At 39.5% G+C, this 13,494-nt stretch overlaps 1 protein-coding gene and 1 long non-coding RNA gene across 9 annotated transcripts in view; one reads left to right on the forward strand and one right to left on the reverse strand.

The window, feature by feature from the left end:
* tenm3 (teneurin transmembrane protein 3) overlaps window positions 1-13,494 on the reverse strand; it is a 2,629,382-nt gene that overhangs the window by 2,041,545 nt on the left and 574,343 nt on the right. The gene's annotated exons all lie outside the window — the stretch shown is intronic.
* Window positions 2,230-13,494, forward strand: part of LOC134346356 (uncharacterized) — a 57,758-nt gene continuing 46,493 nt past the window's right edge. For both annotated transcript variants that reach the window (XR_010017915.1, XR_010017914.1), the window contains exon 1: window positions 2,230-2,317. This is a non-coding gene — a long non-coding RNA (uncharacterized LOC134346356). The remainder of the gene's footprint in view (window positions 2,318-13,494) is intronic.

Here is a 13,494-nt window from a genome sequence, read left to right on the forward strand (position 1 = left end):
CGGCACTCTCCTCAGGTCCCAATGGTGCCGGATTAGTGAAGGTCGACTTACACTACATTTAAGGGGTATTTAAATAGACACTGAAACAGGGAAGGCTTTGAAGATACGTCCTAATGGGGCAAATAGAATAAATGCAGTTGGGCTTAAAGATCAGCTTAGATGTGGTGGGCTGACAGGAATATTTCTATACTGTACATTTCTTTGACATTATGATGTTTGTACTCTGCTGTAAGAATAATAATAAAAATAAATCCACACTATCCACCTAACAAGTGAAAGTAGAACACTGCTGACAAGTAGACACAAATATTTTAAAGAAGGCTCATTCACCTTTTGTTTTGGATTATATGATATATATGTACAGTATCTGAAATACATCTTACGGAAATGTTTGTTTGATGATAAAATTCAATAAAAAATAAATTACAAAAAAAAAGAAAATAGGCTGAAAATCCACGTTAAAATATTTTGTCTTTGTGCCCTGACTGGAGGGGGAAGGGGGAGAAGATTGTCCTGCTGTATAGTTACAGTCTTTCTTGCTGCCAAAATTTAAATTAATTTGCTGGTTTAAGTGTTATGTACAATAAACTCTCAAAGGCAAGAAGTCTTGTTTATTACCAATGTGCATCAGTTTGTCAAAGTGCTCAAAAATTCCATTTGCACTGCCTTGGCAGTGCAATGTGACTTCTGTTTTAATTTTCCAGACAATTTATTTTCTGTATCATTAAACTTTACAGGGAAGAGATGGTGGGAGAACAATGAGTGGTGCTTTGTACTGCTTATCCTATCTGTTTTTCTCTTTAATAGAGCTCTGTATATACTGGTGGGGTTGAAGTCATACAATATTGATTACATCAGTTCTAAATGAGGATGGGGCAACTGTGGCTGACAAGGGAAGTCAAAGATGGCATAAAAACAAAGGAGAGGGTATACAATATAGCAAAAATTAGTGGCAAGCTCAAGGATTATGATGCTTTTAAAAACCACTAGAAGGTAACTTAAAAAGCCATAAGAAGAGAAAAGATGAAATATGAAGGTAAGCCAATAATCTGAAAGAGGACACTAAAAGTTTTTTTTCAGATATATAGAAAGAGAGTAAAAGACAAACAAGAATGGATATTGGACTACTGGAAAAAGACACTGGAGAGGTAGCAATGGGGGATCAAAGAAACGGTGAACAGACTCAGTAAGTATTTTGTGTCAATATTCATCGTGGAAGACACCAGCAGTATGCTGGAAATTGGCGAGTGTTAGGGCAAAGGTGAGTGCAGTCACCATTACAAAGAAGAAGGTGCTTGAGAAGCTGAAAGTTCTGAGGTCAATAAGTCACTTGGACCAGATAGACTGCACTCCAGGATTCTGAAAGAGACAGCTGAAGAGATTGTGGCGGCATGAATAATGATCTTTCCAGAATCACTAGATCCTGGAATGGTTCCAGAGGTCAGGAAAATGTTACTCCAGTCCTTAAAAAGGGAGGGAGGCAAAACACTGGAAATTATAGGCCAGTTAGCCTGACTACAGTGGTTGAGAATACGTTGAAGTCCATTATTAAGGATGAAGTTTCAAGGTACTTGGGGGCACAAGATAAAATAGGCTGAAGTCAGCATGGTTTTCTTAAGGGGAATTCTTGCCTGCCAAATTTGTTAGAATTCTTTGAGGAAGTAACAGGCAGAATAGACAAAGGAGAGGTCAGTGGATTTATTTATTTACTATTTTTTCCCCTTTTTTTCCTCTCTCTCTTCTCTCCCTCTGTCCCTCTCACTACAACTCCTTGCCTGATCTCCATCTTCCTCTGGGCTCCCCTCCCCCTTTCTTTCTCCCTACGCTTCCCATCCCATGATTCTCTCCCTTCTCCAGTCTTGTATCCCTTTTGCCAATCATCTTTCCAGCTCTTAGCTCCATCCCTCCCCCTCCTGTCTTCTCCTATCATTTCTGATCTCCCTCTCCCCCTCCCACTTTCAAATCTCTTACTATCTCTTCTTTCGGTTAGTCCTGACAAAGGGTCTCGGCCCGAAACGTCGATTGTAATTCTTCCTATAGATGCTGCCTGGCCTGCTGCGTTCACCAGCAACTTTTGTGTGTGCTGCTTGGATTTCCAGCATCTGCAGACTTCCTCGTGTTTGAGTCAGTGGATGTTGTTTACTTGGATTCTCTGAAGGTCTTTGACAAACTGCCACAAACGAGGCTGCTAAATAGAAAAGATACTAGCATGGTTAGATGATTGGCTGGCTGGCAGAAGGCAAAGAGTGGGAATAAAGGGGGCCTTTACTTGTCACTCGCTATTCTACAGGGGACTGCTTCTTTTCACCATAAACAGGTGACTGTTGAATATTATTTTTTATCGTTAAAGTGCACTTGTGTGTACACCCTGAATGCTAAAATAGCACTTTAGAGAAAATAACCTTTAAGAGAAAACGGTGACATCATTATGCACTTGTGGAGTAGAAAGAAGAGTTACAATGTTCTAGAATGAACATTGAGTGCGATGAGTACTGGTCATATTGTGAGAAAAGGGGAATAAGATTTGATAATATCCATGTAAATTCATTTATACTTGTTTGTAAATCTAGAATATCAGTAATTTGATATGTTTTACATGTGGATGCTTTAGATCTTTGCGCGTTAAAGTATTGGCGCTGGATGGGGTGTGGTTGTGCGAAGTTCCTTACTGGCCGAGTGGGCTGGACTTTCTAGTGATTTTAACTACAAGGCAACATGTTGTAAAAAGTTTTGTAAAATTTTAGTTTTGTTTTCTTTTATTGTTTCATGACTGAATGTGAATGAAACTGAGTAATGTGAATGTGTTAATCTCTGTTCATGTGGTGTGAGTGAGGGGAATTCATTTCAGGGTCTAGCCAATATGTGTCTGGAAGTTAGCATTCAGGGTGTATACACAAGTGAGTATATCTCTTAGTTGAGATGTATTTATTCATATTTTCAATGTTGTGTACGAGGTATGGGGTTGGTGGGATTCCGAGGTTGTTTATATTGCTTTTTTATTGCATTGTTTTTGTACATTTATTTTCTTTCTTTTTTTGGCGTGTGCGTGCGTGCATGTGTGTCTGTGTCTGTGCGTGTGCGATGTTGGCGGGACGAAGTCTTTTTCATGCCTTTACAAGTTGCGGAGCGAGAGAGAGAGAGACTGTGTGGAGCGCCACTCCTCACACAGACATATTGCAGTGTTTTTCCCTTTTTCTTATTTTGCGATCTTGACACTCAATCCGGCACAGATGGGAAATGTACTCGGGGGCGGATCCAACTGGGTTCGAACCCGGGAACCTCCGTTCCAGAGTCCGGTGTTGATGTCATTGCGCAACCAGCCGGCCCAGTACATTTATTTTCATACTGCATACGTAACTAATTGATACACAAGTGTGTGGACTGAAATTAAGCTAAGATTGTAACAGCAGGGACTGTGTTTGTTTTAAAATACATTTTGTTGTCTTACTTTTGATCCCCTCTTTCTATGTTAAAATAAACATCTAAAGCAGGTAAAGGAATTAAAAACCCAAAAAAGTATTTGTTGTCCTAAGTGTGTGTTTTTTCCCAGGTTACAAAATTACTTTATACGTCAGTGATCTGGATGACAGATTTGAAGAATCTGTGGCCAAGTTTGTGGATGATACAAAGATAGGTCGAGGGGCAAGCAGTGTTAAGGAAGTAGGGAGTCTACAGAAGGACAGACAGATGAGGGGAATCATGCAGTTTGATAGAAGGAATAAAGGCAGCATAAAAGCAAAAAGGAGGACATATTTTTTAAATGGAGAGGAATTCAGAAATTGGAGGTGCAAATGGACCTGGGAATCCTAGTACTGGATTCCTGAATGGTTAACTTGCAGGTTGAGCCAGTAGTAAGAACGGGAAATGCAATGTTAGCATTCATTTCAAGAAGACTAGAATATAAAAGCAAGGATGTATTGCTGAGGTATTTTAAGGCACTGGTCAGACAACATTTGGAGTATTGTGAGTAGTTTTAAATTTTGAAGTATATTTATTATCAAACAATGTATACTGTTAGAGGCAAACAACAGGAATTCTGCAGATGCTGGAAATTCAAGCAACACACATCAAAGTTGCTGGTGAACGCAGCAGGCCAGGCAGCATCTGTAGGAAGAGGTGCAGTCGACGTTTCAGGCCAAGACCCTTCGTCAGGACTAACTGAAGGAAGAGTGAGTAAGGGATTTGAAAGTTGGAGGGGGAGGGGGAGATCCAGAATGATAGGAGAAGACAGGAGGAGGAGGGATAGAGCCAAGAGCTGGACAGGTGATAGGCAAAAGGGGATACGAGAGGATCATGGGACAGGAGGTCCGGGAAGAAAGACGGGGGGGGGTACCCAGAGGATGGGCAAGAGGTATATTCAGAGGGACAGAGGGAGAAAAAGGAGAGTGAGAGAAAGAATGTGTGCATAAAAATAAGTAACAGATGGGGTACGAGGGGGAGGTGGGGCCTTAGCGGAAGTTAGAGAAGTCGATGTTCATGCCATCAGGTTGGAGGCTACCCAAACGGAATATAAGGTGTTGTTCCTCCAACCTGAGTGTGGCTTCATCTTTACAGTATTCCTCCAACTTCCCGGACCTCCTGTCCCATGAACCTCTCGTATCCCCTTTTGCCAATCACCTGTCCAGCTCTTGGCTCTATCCCTCCTCCTCCTGTCTTCTCCTATCATTCTGGATCTCCCCCTCCCCCTCCAACTTTCAAATCCCTTACTCACTCTTCCTTCAGTTAGTCCTGACGAAGGGTCTCAGCCTGAAACGTCGACTGCGCCTCTTCCTATAGATGCTGCCTTGCCTGCTGCGTTCACCAGCAACTTTGATGTATACTGTTAGAGTGAGTCTTTTGGGGGTAGATGATTTGTTTACACTTAAATGACTTTGGCCACCAGACTTCTATTTGACAAAGTACTGTGGATTGAGTCCACAACAATGCGCTTCCTAAAAAGGTGTGAATACCAGATGCTTCTGGTGCCGTAGTTTGACCAGATGCTGTAGTTTCGAAGACAGTATTATCTATACATTATAAATATTAATTGTCTTCTATGTTAGCACGTAAAATGCCAAACAAGTATATTATGGATTTAACTGCATTCCTAAAGGCTGTGGATACCAACCCAGACATGCTGGAAGGAAGGGATAAGGTTAGGTGGCGTGATATTTTGTATGTAGCTTCAATAGGAATCATTGTCTATGCATTGTCTATAACTTTTTAAGTGGTGATTGCTTTTGTGTTTAGCATATAAATATCGAGCCCACATTGGGCTAGCAGACCTTTCCTCAGAAAGGGTCTCCGTCCGTACAATGCCTGTTGTACCTTGTTGTGTCAAATAAAGAAACTGCTTTGTATCTACCAGTGACTCTGCCTCTCCAGTGATTTCATCCACACTACAACATATACAATACACAGCCTTGAGATTCATCTCCTTACAGGCAGCCACAAATCAAAGAAAGCCATTAGACCACATTAAAACAAAGAAAACCCAATGTGCAGAGGAAAAACAAATCATGCAAACAATGAAAGTAAAGAAATAACATTCAGAACCAAAGGTCACAAAAGTGAGTTCACAATAATGAAGTCATAGCCAATTCAGGAGCCCATTAGTTGCAGACCACAGCCTCAGTTTAGCGCAGAGACAAGTAAACCTCACCAGGCAGCAAACTGAACACCAGCCTGTCCCTCTCCTCTGGCCCCGACACTCTGACCTTTTCAATCTAGAACAGCACTTAAAATGGCCAAATTTTGGCTTGTTCCTTGCTGTCAAATCCAGGCGGGCCCTGTTGCCACGATTTGACCTGTACCTAACCTTTCAATCTGGCCTAGTGCTTAAATTGACCAAACATCAGCTTGTTCCTCACTCTTAAGCCCGGGCCCCACCACCTCCACTCCGCTGCCCTCCAGCGTTCATTCTTTGCTGCCTCCTGTGTTAGCTCAGTAGCGCACTCTGGTGTTTGCTCAGTGGAAGAACAAGCTGGACCAGGACAACTTACTCTCAATTCTAGTCATGCCACTCAAGTACTTGGGCTAAGTTTTTTTTATGACTATATGTTTTTTTTAGAAATCATAACCATCTGCATTATTTGTGCTATGTGCTACGTGCAGTGTGCTGTTGCTAATGTGTTTTGCACCTTGGCCTTGGAGGAACGCTGTTTCATTTGGCTATATTTTATGTATGGTTGAATAACAATTAAATTTGAACTTGAACTTATTTATAATAAAAGCACTGTTACAAATGGTAAATCCATAGAAAATATACAGTAACTCACATAGTACATAACATTAAAAGCTTAACAGTTATAATTAGTCCCAATTAAATAGGACAATCAAAATAGTGAATATGCTACCCAAGTAGAATTTTATCCTGATGTGTGTCTACTGATTACCCAATGTCGTAACTAAGGCCCATCTGAAGTTTAGCTCCCTTGACTTCAATTTAATTGTAGCTGATGCATGAAACATGCTTGAACTCAAATGAAAGAAAGCATTGTGTTCCTAATGTAGGTCCTTGGGTTCAGTTTACCAGCCACCAATTAGTAATGGAGTTACAGTGTGTGCAGAGGTATTCTTGGCACAGTAAGGCAGTTAGGAGCTTTGATGCCGCACAGTTCCAACAACTCTGGTTCGATTCTGACCACTGATGTGGAACTTGAAATTCCATTTTTTTTTGCACTAATATCTTGTTTTTCCATCGTCTTTTTTTTCTTCACTGTCTTGTATAATTTATGTCCAATTTATGTTCTCTGTGTTGTCTGAATCTGTGCCTGTTATGTATGTTTCTCATTGTACTTATACCTCACCATACTTGTGCAAATAGCAAGAAACTCAACTGGACTTGAATTTATGGCATGACTGTCAGAGGTGAAGGGATTAAAATCAGGATGGTTCCAGACAGTATAGCAGTATGATTGTAGATATTTGGTGATTTGTCATTCTAGGGTTATTACAGTTAAAGGGGAAACAAAAGAGTGACTAAAATAGAGGGAACTGTAGACTAAAATTAAGGTTTTATTTATCCAGAAACCAGCAAAAGCCAATAAGCAATAACACAATTTGGTGTGGATAGAGGCACAGTTTTGTAATAGAGTTTTGGATGGTTTCACAATTACTTATCTTGAAGGAGGCAGAAGTATGAGGAAACACTGAAATAATCTAGAAGTCATAAGATTATGGGTGGGAATTTTAGCAGTAAAAATGTTGAAGTAGAGGTGAAATCACAGAAAGTTCTGAAATATATACCTTCAGGGAAGGTGCAGATATGGAGCTAGAATCATCCCTGATTTAGGGTCAGGCGTGGTGTGAACGAAAAACAGAAAATGCTAGAAGTACACAGCAGATCAGGCTGCATATGTTGAGGGGAAATACAAAGGTGATCTTTTCTGATGACAAATTCTAAGAATTCAGGAGACAACACTATCACCTACTTTTGAAAAAAAAATTCTTGGGTTTTCGACAACTTTTAATGAAAAGGATGGGTTGGCTCTTTTTCAGGGAACAGAGGCTGTAGCCAGAACTGAAGACAACTTAGCAGTTTGCAATACTTAGTTGGAGGAAGTTTTTAATTTAGTACTGGGTATTTGACAAACTTGAAAATAGCATAAAAATCTAGAGGATGGTTATGGTAAAGTGGAGCAGAGCATTGTCACCGTGTTTCGAAAGACTGATATATATTATCTTGCCTGACATGCCTTCTTTCAGATATACTGTATCTTCAGCTATTCTTAGGACATCCAAATGTCCTTCTCAGGAAAAGGTCAACTCAGTTAAACAAATTAGAAACACAGACAAACAGTTGGAATTCATTCCTCTGCCCAACTACATGCTGATCTGTTCACATCAGAAGAGACAGCTGCAGGAAATTTCAGAGCATTCCCTGGGTACAGATTCCTGTCAAAAGTGCTGTATACTCTGATGACCTTATAACGGCAGACAAATGTGAATTAGTTTGCAGAAAGCAAATGGAGCAGTGGGTTAAATTCACTTCCATGGCACACAACAGAAGTTCTAGACCATAAACTTTAGAAAGGAACTGATTTTCCAGCTTAATTGATACAATTGCTTGCAGGTTTTAATAATACAACTATTGCGAGCAGAATTTCAGATGGTTATAAGAGGGCGTACAGGAACGAGATTTGTCAGCAGATTAAGTGGTGTCACAGCAACAAACTTGCACTCAACGTCAATAAGACCAAAGAACCAATTGTGGACTTCAGAAAGGGTAAGACGAGGGAACACACCCAAGTCCTCATAGAGATATATTTATCCTGGGCACAATTTATCGATGCAGCTGCAAAGAAGGCATAACAGTTGCTATATTTCATTAGGAGTTTGAGGAGATTTGGTATATCAACTAAAACACTCACAATTTTCTACAGATGTACTATGGAGAACATTTCAACTGGCTGCATCACCATCTGGTGGGGGGAGGGGCTATTGCACAGGATCGAAAGAAGCTGCAGAGAGTTGTAAACTCAGTCAGCTCCATCATGGGCCCTAGCTTCCGTAGTATCCAGAACAAATTCAGGAAGTGATGTCTCAAAAAAGGCTGCATCCATCATTAAGAACCCCCATCACCCAGGTCATGCCTTGTTCTCACTGCTACCATCAGCAAGGAGGTACAGAGTCACAGAGTCAATAATCCAGGAACAGCTTCTTCCCCTCTGCCACCCGATTTCTGAATGGATATTGAACCCATGAACACTACCTCATTACTTTCTTAAAAATTTGTTTTAACTAATATATATATATATATATATATATATATATATATATATATACAGTAATTTACACATTTTCTCTATAATTATGTATTGTATTGCTGCCACAAAGACAACAAATTTCATGACATATGCCAGTTTATTAAACCTGATTAAGCCTGGATGTGAAATATAAAATTTTTCTGATCATCCCAGTGAAATATAATACTTATTTTGATGGTGTTTATTACTTAATACAATCCTTGGTTGTCTAGTTTATTTTATATTCCTTTCAATCAAAACAAAGGAACATTGAGGTAAGGTTTTATAAAACATGAGGAATTAATAAGTGCTTGAAAGGTAACTGTGAGGGTGGTACAACAATAATTCACCTCTGATGAAATAACATTCATTCTCCAGTCTGAACCATAGCCATAAGTGATTGCTTAAAATAATAGCCTGAGCTTTGACACAACACCCCTGGTTCCCCAGATATTTTATGCTTCTCCGTTTATGGCATGAAACTAAATGACTGAAAATTAGAAGAAAAATGCTTCTCAATTCATCTCCGCAGACAGGAGAAATGATTTGCTGCAGTATGTGATTTGTTACCATTCAGTTCTACCCAGGAAGCCAGTGAGTTCACTGCTCCAGGCACCTTGTACAACAAATTGCAGTATTTGGAAAGTAAAGCAGAAGATAAAAAGGGAAAATATGCAGCATGTCATGATGCACTAAATTGGCCATCTAACAACATTCTCTATTCATGGTCACAAAAAAAAACAGTAGTTTCTACAGGTAAAAGTGTGTGTATCCTGCTTAGAAAGTCAACCTTCCAAAAAGTTGGAGTTGTTTGTTGAAGCATTCTATTGTATCACTGGAAACAGCTTTGAATGTACACAGCTTATTTCTATTCTCTTCAATAGGTCACAGTAGATCAGACAACATAGGGTTCCATCATTTGAGGCAAAACAAGAGTACCAAAGCTGAAGTCACTCCAGACATCCCACCTCTCCTGGAAGTTCCGGGAGTCTCCCGCATATGAATAGTGGCTGCCTGATGCCTGCAAATTATATACAATATCACGGAAATCAGTTTTTTTGAGAGCGAGCGAGCAAGAGAAAGCAAGAGAGAGCGCGAGAGAGAAAGCAAGTGAGAGCAAGCAAGCCAGAGAGCGCGCGAGCGACCACGAGAGAGAGAGAGAGCAAGAGAGAGCAAGAGCTCGCCATGGCAGAGTGTTCCAAAAAAAAAAGAAAATATAAAACGTACGTCACCCCAGACTACACTAAAGTGTACCCCTGCCTAATAGGGGTCAAAAATAATGACAGTGTTGCTCACTGCGCTGTTTGCAAAAGTGACTTTTCTATCGCCCATGCTGGGCTAAGACTGTAAAAGACATGTTGAGGTGAGTTTAACAGGTGTCATTTGTTCATTAGCATAGCTAATGTTATTTAAACTAGCTGACTAGCTGCTAAAGAGCTACTCTATTGCAGACATCCTACCTCTCCCGGAAGTTCCGGGAGTCTCCCGTAAATTGATGGTGCTACCTCCCTGAAATGAGTTTTTGCAGGGTGGGATGTCTGTCACTCCATACTTCATCAGCTTTTATTCAATGGTTTTATTTTCTTCCTGTTGTTTAAAAAAGTATACAGGTTTCAATCATGCATACTAAATTGAATTTTCAGTTTCCACAGAATGTTGTCTTTTATCTAAAGTACACAAAATTCATTAATGTCCAGAATTAAAATGATGTCAGGAGGATATTGAGACTTGATTTGAGATTTACTCCTGTCGACGCACAATGTCAAAAGGCCACACAATCGCATTCAACTGGATACTCTGAGAAAGCTGGTAAACCAGGCAGGAGGGGAGTGTTCCACTCTTAGTTCTGCATACTGAAAAGGCCCTGTTGTAAACATTTATTAATATTCAAAAATATAATATTTGCACTCCCACAGAGTCTTGGAGCCAGGTATTTAAATGAGTTTGGCAGTAAATTATTTAAATAGCATTTTTTGTGATACAACTTGTCATTTTTACATTGAAGAAATTTCCAAAGTCACATCAAAAGCATGTTTAGGGACAAGTAAAATCCATTATGCAGAAGCTCACAAGACAAATGATTACAGATTTCCATCTTCTTGAAAGTAAGTTTAAAAAGTCATGTTTAAAAAAAGCGATGAACATGCATTTGGTTTTGAATAATACTTAATGAACACCAGCAGTACAACTGTGGAGTGGTATAGCATGAAATGTATGCCTCCGTTGTTGTCAGGATCGCATGGGAGAAATTCCTTATTCAACACCTTACACAGTGACTTTCTTTATGTATTAAACATTAAGGTGCTTCAATTAAAATCTCTTCAAAAATCTACCACGTATGCATAAAATAAGAAACCAATGCAGAAAAGTTCAGATAACAATCACTCTATGGTCGAACGTATTGCTTTTGTTTCTCTGTTATAAATTGTTAGGATTCTGAGCAATGAATTTTTAATTCATGTTGATAGAATTAATGAAAGCTTTGCAGGCTTTTTTACACTGTGGAGGGCATTGGGATGTTTACCTCACTCTTCATACAGAGTTTAAATTTGTTTACTCCTTGAGTCAAGGACTGACATGCAGCCTTTTAGATTTTTCACACAGTTATAGAGTCAATCAGCAGGGGAACCGACCCGATAGTGCAACTCTTCTATGATAACGCTCAGCTTTCTACATCTCTTCTACCCATACATTTACAAAGAAGGCTTTGATGTATTGCTGCTGTGCACAACTCAACCACTACTTCTGGCATCTCATTCCAAATATGCATCACTCTTGGTGTGAAGGAGCTGCCCTTAATGTCCTTCTTAAATCTCTTCTCTTTGATCTTAAACCTATGCCCTCTTGCTTTTAGCATCCTCTCCCTGTGAAAAAAAAACTATGTGCTTCACCTTGCCTATGCCCCTTATGATGTCATACACCTTTGCCAGGTCACCCCTCAGTCTCCTACATTCCAGATAAAAAAAGTTCTAGTCTACACTAACTCTCTTTCTTACTCAGGCTCCCAAGTCCAGGCAACATCCCAGTAAATCTTTTTTACACTCTGTCCAGTTTATTAATATCGTTCCTATCGTAGGGCAACTAAATCTGTTTATGATACTCCAAGTGCGGTCTCGCAAATATCATCTATCACTCCAATATAAGTTTCAACTCCTATTAAAAGTATAGATTGATGAACACCAGTGTGCCGAATGTCTCCTTCGCCACCTATCGATGTGACACTGTTTTTAGCCAACTAATGCACTTAAACTCCTAGGTCCCTCTGTTCTCCTAACACATTTTCTTTTAAAAAGGAAAAAATAGTGACAAATTGGATGCAATGTACCAGTGAAATAAGTTTGACATTTTCATTACATCCAGGGGACCAATTGGCCTCTTCACAATTAAGCTAAAAAGTTGGAGCATCAGTAATAGAAATGGAAACTGTTTTTTCCCTCCCCTCTCCACAAAGTCCCACTGTATGTGAACAAATTGCTTACATCCTGACCATGGGCATATAACACTGCAAAAGGGTCTGTTTGTGATAAATCTATTGTTCGCAATAAATCTATTTGCACCTTTCCCTTCTGCACAGCAGGAAGTGAGTAAATGCTACAGGAAGGATGGGATGGCAATAGAGAGAGCACAGAAAAGATTTATGAAGATGGGCTGGGGAATTATAGTTTCTACAAGTGACTTTATAGGCTATGATTACATTGAGTGCAAAAAAAAAACAACCATGCAGAGATGTAATTGAGGTGCACAGACTTGCAGGGATCAAGAGGAAGGACCACATCTCTTGGCAGGGAGGTCAGGAACTATTTATATTAATTGGCAGAAGGATTAAAGGGAAGTGAAAGAAAAAATCTGTGAGCATACTGGGGGTCTGGAAAGTGACACAGGAAACAGAAACATTAATAACATTTAAAAGGTCTTGTGGTGAACATTAAAAGAGATGCTACCTGTAAGTCCTTAGCTTGGGAGGTGGACCATGGAAGTCTTCCTTTTAGCTCCATTTTTATTTTACTTACTGTATTTATTTATTTTATTTAGGGATTATAGTGTAGAACAAGCCCTCTTGGCCTAACAAGCCATGCTGCCCAGCAACCCATCTATTTAACACAAGCCTAATCACAAGATAATTTGTAATTACCAATTAACCTACTAACCAGGACATCTTTGGACTGTGGGAGGAAACCAAAACACCCATAGGAAATTCACACATTCCACGGAGAGGCTTAATGTCTTCCTCCTACACTGTAAATTATTATTAATCTATGATAGAAGCTTTAGCTAACACATTCCTGTTCTCTTCAGTTCATCCTTTGTGGAAAAGGCCTTGAACTCTAATGTACTTTCCATAAATTCTACCTAATATTCCTGGATTTCACTCCGGCTTTAGAATTTGCCTTACTTAACTTCACATTTCTATTCTCCCACTATGGTTTGGCATTGTTCATACATTTTTTCCCTTGGCTTCCGCCTAAATAAAACATAATATCTATGAATTATTATAAATATATATTACCGAGAGTGAAATTGGACACAACATGCCTGTACTGTATCACTGCTTTGAAGAATAGCTGTGTGAACTTCTCTGCTGTCTGAATGAAATGTGAAGTAATTTAGGTACCTTAAATAATGTAAACATTGCATTTGTAGAAGTATTTTAAACAATGGGAACAGTACAAGGGATAGTCAAATGAAAAGATTCAGGATTTAAAAAAATGCCAGCCTTTGGCATTTGACTGTCCTAGGAAATTTCTCAATATGTCCTACCTAACTCTAA

This window comes from Mobula hypostoma, chromosome 5, assembly GCF_963921235.1.
Source record: "Mobula hypostoma chromosome 5, sMobHyp1.1, whole genome shotgun sequence".
NCBI lineage: Eukaryota > Metazoa > Chordata > Chondrichthyes > Myliobatiformes > Myliobatidae > Mobula > Mobula hypostoma.